The sequence below is a fragment of the Pholcus phalangioides genome, unplaced genomic scaffold, assembly GCF_987345545.1.
Source record: "Pholcus phalangioides strain wild (caught in Gottingen) unplaced genomic scaffold, Ppha-v1.0 ptg000010l_1, whole genome shotgun sequence".
In the NCBI taxonomy this organism is placed as follows: Eukaryota; Metazoa; Arthropoda; class Arachnida; order Araneae; family Pholcidae; genus Pholcus; species Pholcus phalangioides.
In genome coordinates, this window is record NW_028301603.1 from 26,636,510 (window position 1) to 26,644,963 (window position 8,454).

Sequence of the window (8,454 nt, forward strand, 5' to 3'; positions counted from 1 at the left end):
AAGTGCTAATGCAGTCTTTATCTCATAAACCGCCCATCATAGAGGTATAGTTTCAATTTAAAAATTTCTTGAAAGCTGTTTGAACAATATTCGCTGCACAAGCTGGACGTATGATGTCACTCACAGAGTATGACGACAAAACTGAGAATAAAAATGTTCAATGCCAACTGATGAACTCAATGCTTGCCTCGAATCATCAACACTCTTAAAATTTATCATTATCTACCAACGATTTTTCACGGACAACTTTTCGTCGCGTGTTGGTAATTCCAAAAATTTGTACATCTACACACCAGGTGGAAAAACAAAAAATATTGTGTATCCCCAAGCGATTGCCTGAAGTTTTTAATTAAAATATTTAAAAATAAAAGTAATTTTTTCGTACTTGATGCATATATTTTTTTGATTGAAAAATAATTAATAAGCTATACATATGTAAATTTTTTACGGGGCGGGCAACGTCTCCGGGTATCAGCTAGTTGCTTATATTTTTCAGTCACAAAATAGATTATCACAATACAGATTGTACCAGTATCAGTTATTATTTACCATACTAAACATAGGTTCGGCAGTTAGTATAGCAGGTTACCTTTTAAACTACTTTAGGTAAGGTTAACTTTTAAACGTATGGTTTTATTTAAAAGTTAGAGAGAATTCTTTTGATTGAAAAATGGAATAGAATTGCTTTAATTTTTGACGAGCGTTGGTGATACCAGATGTGTCCCAGAATGTCCACAGCTGTTCTAAAATAAAAAAATGGACAAGTTCAGTTTTTCATATGGGTAGGCCTATATATATATATTTTTTACCTTCGGTGATTCATCGCTATAGTTGTTTCTCATCAAAATAAGGATCATACCATTGCTGTTCGCTTATCATCAAAACAAATAGGTTTGATCTGGGGAAAGAACATAGATGCATATTCTTTATTTTCCGCGTCTCAAGTGACTAGTGATAGATTGTGCCTTCATTGCCTATCCAACTCCCTCTGCAGCAAATTGCTATATGATAATATGACCAGAGTTGGTGTGCAGTAAAGTAGTCTGGGAAGCCCCTTCCCTCCCAAGTTCTGGCACCTGTCGGCCTACGCAGGGCAGTAGCTGGGAATTTGTCAAGGAATTACTGACATGGGTCGATAATCATGTCCAAGGTCTCCAGTGATAGAAAAATAGAATTAATAAATTTATCCCAGAAAAAAGCCATTTCCTCAAATTTTGGAGGGGGGGGAAATAGGACCAGACACAAGTTCTCCCACTTCTCGCTACAGCCATTACAGTGTATCGCTATGCAGCACTTACTGTTTATCATTTCAATTATGAGAAAAACAACTGGAAAAAATGCATAAATGTCAATACAAGTTATTTGGTAATCAAGACCGCAACTAGGGGGAAGCTGGCGGGTCTCGTGTCTCAGGCGCTATACCCGAGGGGACTCAAATTTCATTCTGAAACAACCTCTCCTTCAACATTACAAGGGGGCGTCAAAATACACGCTTGCCCAGGTAACCATGCTTCTAGTTGCGGCCCTGGTTGTAATACAGAATGTTCATTCGTTTTCCCCGCCCTTTCCCCCTCCCCCAAATAACTAAAAAAAAAAAAAAGAAACTGCACGTGGTAATGTAAACAACCCCTTTACTATTGTCTACGTCGCAGAGCAGAGCTTGGGGGCGCAAAGCAAGCTACTTCTAAGTTTTCAACAGTTGAAAAGAAGGGGGGGGGGACTTCCCACAATATAAACTCGTGGTACCGTTCATTTGAAGTACCGGAGGAACCGAGTATTTTTGAGCATGTGAAAACTTTAACGGAAAAACTTCTAAAATTGGATAACAAAAATAAACGTTTGATTTCGTATAAATAATAGAGCTTGACTCTATTTACTTTGATTTAAAAAAAACTAGATGAATGTTGAGGTTCTGGAAACATTCTCGTAATCAATGGAAACTTTTTGAACGGAATTCCAATGTGAGGAAACATTGATGAGATAAAACATTTTCATCAGAGGCTTCTCACTCTTCACAACAATAACAACAAAAAGGAATAAGGGTAACGATAGCTTTATAACGGCTATTACCGCAGCATTGGTGCTTTTTCCCTCAGAAATGGGTGCTTCTGCTATGCCATTAATTCCATCTTTCATCCTGATATTCAGTATTGATAAGACATAAGAACAAATGATAGGGAAGAATAGTCTCTTCATATCTAAATTTTATGACTTACAAATTAGACATCAAGTCAGCATTTTGTGAAAAGACCCATTCATTCGTTATAGTAATCAGCGCTATTTGCGCAATCTCTCTGTAGCTGATATCATCATCGAAAACCATTTTCAATCCACTGCTGGATGAAGGTTTCCTCTAAACTTTTCTATTCTGCTCTGTCTGATGCTTTAGCCATCCAGTTGACTCCAGCCACTTTCCTGATCTCGTCAATCCATCTTGCGTGGGGACGCCTTCTCGGACGCTTAACACCACGAGGGTACCAATCCCAGAATACTTGTGGTCCATCTGTTATCCTGTCTTCTTGCAATATATCCAGCCCATTTCCATTTTAAACATTTAATTCTTTCCATGATATCATATACCTTTGTTTGGTTTCTTATCCAAGTGTGATTCGTTTTCTGTCTCTCCTTGTGATGCCTAGCATACATGCCTGCCTTTCCATGCTCCTTTGTATTGTCTGTAGCCTTTGTATCGTCTTGCTCGTGAGTTTCCATGTTTCAGCTCCATAAGTCAGTGCTGGTAGCACACACTGGTTAAACAATTTTCTTTTCAGGCATAATGGCATGTGACTCTTCCGAATTACACAGTTTTTGCCAAAAGTGCTCCATCCAATCCTGATCCTTCTGTTTATTTCATTAATGATTCCGTTGTCCATGGTAATTTCTTCTCCCAGGTATACACAAGGCCGTCTTAAGAGCATCATGGGCCCCCGGGCCAAGTGATTTTTCTGATGCCCTACCTGAGAAATTTTCGAAAATTTCAACCGGTTCTAATTTCTCCGAGGCCCCTCTTCCCTTGAGGCCCCCGGGCCGTGCCCGGGTGGGCCCATGCGTTAAGACGGCACTGGGTATACATAGCTTTCTACTTCTTCTATCTCTGTGTTGTTGAGCAAGATTGTCCTCTTCAACTCAAAGGGGTTGAACATAACTTTAGTCTTTTGCAGATTCATTTTAAAGCCCACCTAACATAGGCGTAATCTTGTATCCGGCTCATAGCCCCTCCCCAAAAATCCATGTGAATGGTTTCTCATTTCGCTATGATGAAAAAAAATATTCCAAAAATTGTCCTAATTATGAATTAGATAATGGAAACACAATGTGTTCAAAATTTTAGTTCTTTTAAATACTCTGGATGGTTTTTGGCTTTCTTGTTCCACGCCAATAATTGTCATTTCTTCCCTGCCGCTCAGTCCCCCCCCCCCCAGTTCCACCCTTCGTCGGTGCCAATCTTTATTGCTAGAAGGCACGACTGACGAAGTTTCTTTGACTGGGGAGGGGCTTTGCTTGTTTACCTGGCCAAACTCAAGAGTATCTCTTCTTTTGTTCACTGTGACTAGACGAAGGGGGGCCCGCATGACACCAACACGAAAGGAAACCCAAAGGTGGAAGAGGTGTTAGTTCTTTGACACAAAGAAAACATTGTGGTGTGGGGGGGGGGGGGCTTAAAGATGCTGGTCGTCCCGTATATACAGGATCCAAGCGAGTACGCAGGAGAGAGAAGGTGCATTTTTTATTTTTTTTTATTTGGGTCCTACAGAAACAACTCCTCGTGTTCCACAGAGTATGCTACGAGGCTTACAAACGTAAGTAACAACAAACATATACTATTCAAGAAACTCAAAAATTGCAATACAGCGTAATACAAAAAGAAAGGATAAATCAGATCAGTATGTGCAATAACAACATACGGAGGCAATTCGAAAGCGCAATATAGCACCAGTGGATGCCATATAGTATCAATGCAAATGTTAAAAAAAAAAAAAAATCAATACATACATGAATAAAAAATATATGACCACACATAAATATATATATATATGAAAATAGTGAGAAAATAAAAAATAAAAAGGAATTAATAATTAAATGAAAAATAGATTAATTATTCAAAATCAAAAACAGGACTTGCAAAGAAGGTTCATTACATTGTTTTTCGGAAATTCAGCCCCCTTACAAAATTTATTGGGGGAGGGGGGGGGGCAAATGTCCTTAGCCCCTAGGTTCCGACGCCTATGTGTGGTGGTGGTGGGGAGTTGAAAATCGGAAGGTCAAAAATATTGAAACCAAGATAAGAAAAATTACACTCTCTGTATAGGATAAACACCGGAACCTAGGGGGCTGAGGCCATTTAAGCCCCCGCAATAAATTTTGTAAGAGACTGGGCCCCCCCCCCCCAATAGTTTCTGAGAAAGCAATGCATCCTCCCTCTTCTTCTTCGTACGCGCTTGAGTCCCGTTATATACGGGAAAACCAACAACTTTCAGCTCCCCTCCCCCATTGTTTTCTTGAAAGGTATTGGGGGAAAACACCGGTACACATTCAGTACGTTCTGAATGTCCATTCACAACAGAGAACCGAACGGCCGAGGCCTCGTTGCAACAAAATTTGACTGGGGGGGGGGGGAGAGGTGTAGAACACAGAATCAAATTTCTCCCATTCTGCAGCAGGGTCTCAGGCTGAGTTCTTTGGTGATCCATAGCTCATGGGCCACTCTATAGTGAATTTTTTGTGTGAAAAAACAAAAAAAAATATAGAGAGAGGAATCGTCCCGGTCCCCCTGGTGGTAAGGGGCATGTTTATAGTGTAATGCAGCGGTTCTCAACCGGTGCTCCACGAAGCCCTTGGGGCTCCTTGTGCATTCTCCAGGGGCTCTGCGGCCGCTCGAGGAAAATAAAAAAAATTTGCATGTATTCCAAAAATTGCTGCATAGGGCAGTGTTTAAGAATATGTATATTTTAAATTATTGTTAAAAGATTTTTTTTGGGAGCAAAATGTGATAAACAATTTCTTGGAATCACAAACACACTTTTTTATAATTCTTCCAACTACTTTCTTTTATGTAAGCATTTAGGTACGAGATTCACATATTAAGTTCTTACAAGAAATCGCAAACAAAATGCAACCATGAACTTAGATATGTAATGTATATATTATACCTAATATGCGATAAACACACATATCCTTATCTAGAACACACACACACGCACGCGCAAATCCTTGTATAAATAAATTTAAGCCTCTGTGAAGAAGTAAACCAATGTATGTAAGGTTTTTAATAACTGGCTGTTGCGAAGATATATTTTGGGAAGAGAGAAAATTCAACTGTCCCTGCGGGGAATCGAACCCACGTCCTTTCACTTTCCGGGTAAACGCCCTAGACCACTAGACTACAGAGGCACCGAATCTCTCACTCTTCCCTTGGAACTCGTGTACACTGAAAGGGACCGTACATGGACGGCTGGACCAGACTCAGGTCAAGCTCACCACTGCTGCCGCTGCCACCAGATGGCGACTTAAACAAGGATGACGTATCATCCTTGTATAAGTTGAATTTTCTCTCTTCCCAAAATATATCTTCGCAACAACCAGTTATTAAAAACCTTCGTATGGTAGCGGAGAGTGACGTCATCCTTGTACAATATATGTAAACTGAATTTTCATTCAAAAAATATTTACATGTTTGCATTACTTTTTTTATGTTTTATACAGGTACATCAGACTTTCATAACTGAAATATCAAGTGACAAAAATAAAATTAGCTTATAACGAAAAGAAAATAACTGTGGGATTCTTGAATTGAACATTAGTAACGAACACCTTCAAGTGAAACAGAACAAAAAGTGTAGTTTTTCTATGAATATAAAACCTAACCAGAAAACCTTCAAAAAAACAAAAAAAAACAAAACCTTCGCTTGAGTTTTCAAGATCCTCATAATATCCTCAGCTCGACCCCGAAAATTGGCCTGTTAAAATCGTCAGCCAGATGAAGGCATTCTGCAGGTCTGTTGCCATACATGACAGGTTGTCTTGTATAAAGTAATAGTAATATACAATAATATTATTGACAATTGTTATTCTGTAGTTTTACGTTCCCAAAAATGGCTAATTTGGACAAGTGGAAACACCTCCAGAGATGAATCCTCAGAATCACTGCTATCTCGTCCTCTTAACCAGATCATTTTTCAATTTCAATTATTACTGTTTTTTTAAAAATATTTCAGAATTTAATTTAATGAAGCAGGGATATTCTTCAACAGTGAGGAATTCAAGGAAAAGAGAAGCATGTGACTATCTCCTGAAAGTTTGGGTTCGATTAAAAAAAACTATAATTCTGGTTAACATAGCTAAAGGTTTTATTTTTGACGGATCAGAACATTTGAATATATTTTCTGCGGGGTTTGAAAAATTTGGATCGTTTCTTCGATGCTGTTAACAGTTTTTCGCCCTACTTTACTAGCCGCAAGTTTGAAACACTTTTTTATAGTCTCATGACCAACAGAGCACCTACCAATGGTTATCTCCACAGAATTAATCGAATAAGTTCACCTAGCTGCATCGGTGGCAACAATTGTGAATCTAACAATCATTTCTTATTTACGTGCCCTAAATGGACAATTGTTAGGGAATGCTTTCTGCTGAATGTAGGCCTTGGTAATAATTAGACATCTGACTGGCACACACTCATTGAAGTGCCTCCGGGCACTTTGATCAAAGAATTTGAAATTTTTATGAAAAAATGTAATCGTTTTTGATATTGGCTGTTTTCCTTTTTTCTCAGAGCTGAGGTTTTTGCGGTTTTTTTTTCTTTTCTTTGCATCATCTACCAGTTTTTTTTTTTGTTTTTTTCTGATGCCGAGACTGTTTCTTTATTGTATTTCTTTGTTCCACACAATTCTGTCCTTCCTGATCTCCTTCGCAACTGTTTTTGTACAAGATTACACTCTGAAGATATGAACTAAAGCTGTCCTAAGCAGGCATAGAGGACGTTAATCTGTATCTGTATCTATGCCGTTGATACATCCCGATGATGCTCACATCACACATTTTGAAATGTTTTTTCTCCTCCACCTGCTGCTTTTATTCAAATGCGATTCGTAATCGTTTCTTCATTGCTCTCACGTAAATTCATCAGACTGTTTTTCTGAATCGCTTGGAACTGTATAATATCGAACTGCGACCTGCTGCTAGTAGTCCCTCATCAGAGGCATACTACCCGTCGGACAGGCTCGCATCAGACTGCACGTTTCACGTTCTTTTCTCTTCCCAAACGTCACATTTTCTTTGCATTTGGCTTGATGCAGAATAGTTGTTTCGGTGGAAAATTGAGATGTCTGTGACATGAAATGCTGTTGTACCTGATGATTTCATATGTTTGAAGTATTTGCTTTTGATGATGGTGATGATTAGTTGAGTTTGGATTTTGATAATTATTTTGCAATGTTTTGAGGAGTAATTTCTTGTTTAGTCTATTTGTTTTAATATTAGTCTTCCCAGGTATGAAGTGAATTTCAACAGGGGCATTTTTATTGTGTTTGTCACCGTTATTAACTTTTTGAAAGTAACATGGAAAAATTACCAGTAAAATTTGGTGTGCCACATAATTCTCCTTTCCCACTCACTCAGGAAATCCCACTTACGTCTACATATTATTATTATTATTCTTGTGTTGAATCTTATAACCACTGTGACCACACTCATATATATTCACTAACAAAAACTGTCACTTGTGTACCAACAAGAACTGGCCTAGTTTAGTAACTGCATCTACTTCAAGTTCTTGGCTTGTCGCGCATGGAGTCGACTGTGTGATAGAAATATCAATTGTCGTACACAAAAGGGGGGTTTTGGGGTTCTAACCCCCCCTCAAGCTGAGATTATGGTGTTATTTTGCAGGAAAAAACGCAATTCCCCCCCCCTTGAGAAGAAAAAAAATCGAAACCCCTTCTTTAGAAAATTCTGCGTACCCCTATGTAAATATATATTATTTGTCTTTTTTGTGATCCTTTCTTGAATTTCTTTGTCTTTTTTGTGATCCTTTCTTGAATTTCTTTGTCTTTTTTGTGATCCTTTCTTGAATTTCTTTGTCTTTTTTGTGATCCTTTCTTGAATTTCTTTGTCTTTTTTGTGATCCTTTCTTGAATTTCTTTGTCTTTTTTGTGATCCTTTCTTGAATTTCTTTGTCTTTTTTGTGATCCTTTCTTGAATTTCTTTGTCATTTGTGTATCGCTTAAACGCTCAAAGCTTTTATGGTATATTACGTAATTGGTACTGGCACTCTCACTCCATCCAAGTTGATAAATTTTTTTTTTCAATTGTGTTCAAGTAAAAAACTAGTAGTTGTTGGTATCATATAAGAGGGTTCCGTTTTCTTTGTGGATGCCTTGAGTATTGAAGTCAATTAAGTTGTTATGTGTTATGAAAGGCCTATTGCGTTGTAAATTAGTTCTTAGAAATTGAAGG

The 8,454-nt window shown here is 38.2% G+C and overlaps 1 protein-coding gene across 5 annotated transcripts in view; it reads right to left on the reverse strand.

The window, feature by feature from the left end:
- Nucleotides 1-2,044, reverse strand: part of Upf2 (UPF2 regulator of nonsense mediated mRNA decay) — a 228,607-nt gene extending 226,563 nt beyond the window's left edge. For 2 of the 5 annotated variants that reach the window (XM_089237945.1, XM_089237949.1), the window contains exon 1: nucleotides 1,878-2,015. The gene's annotated coding sequence lies outside the window, so the exon portion shown is untranslated. Of the gene's footprint in view, nucleotides 1-1,877 lie in introns of all 5 variants that reach the window. The other 3 variants (XM_089237947.1, XM_089237950.1, XM_089237948.1) reach the window with 3 other exon arrangements.
- Nucleotides 2,045-8,454: the final 6,410 nt, after the last annotated feature.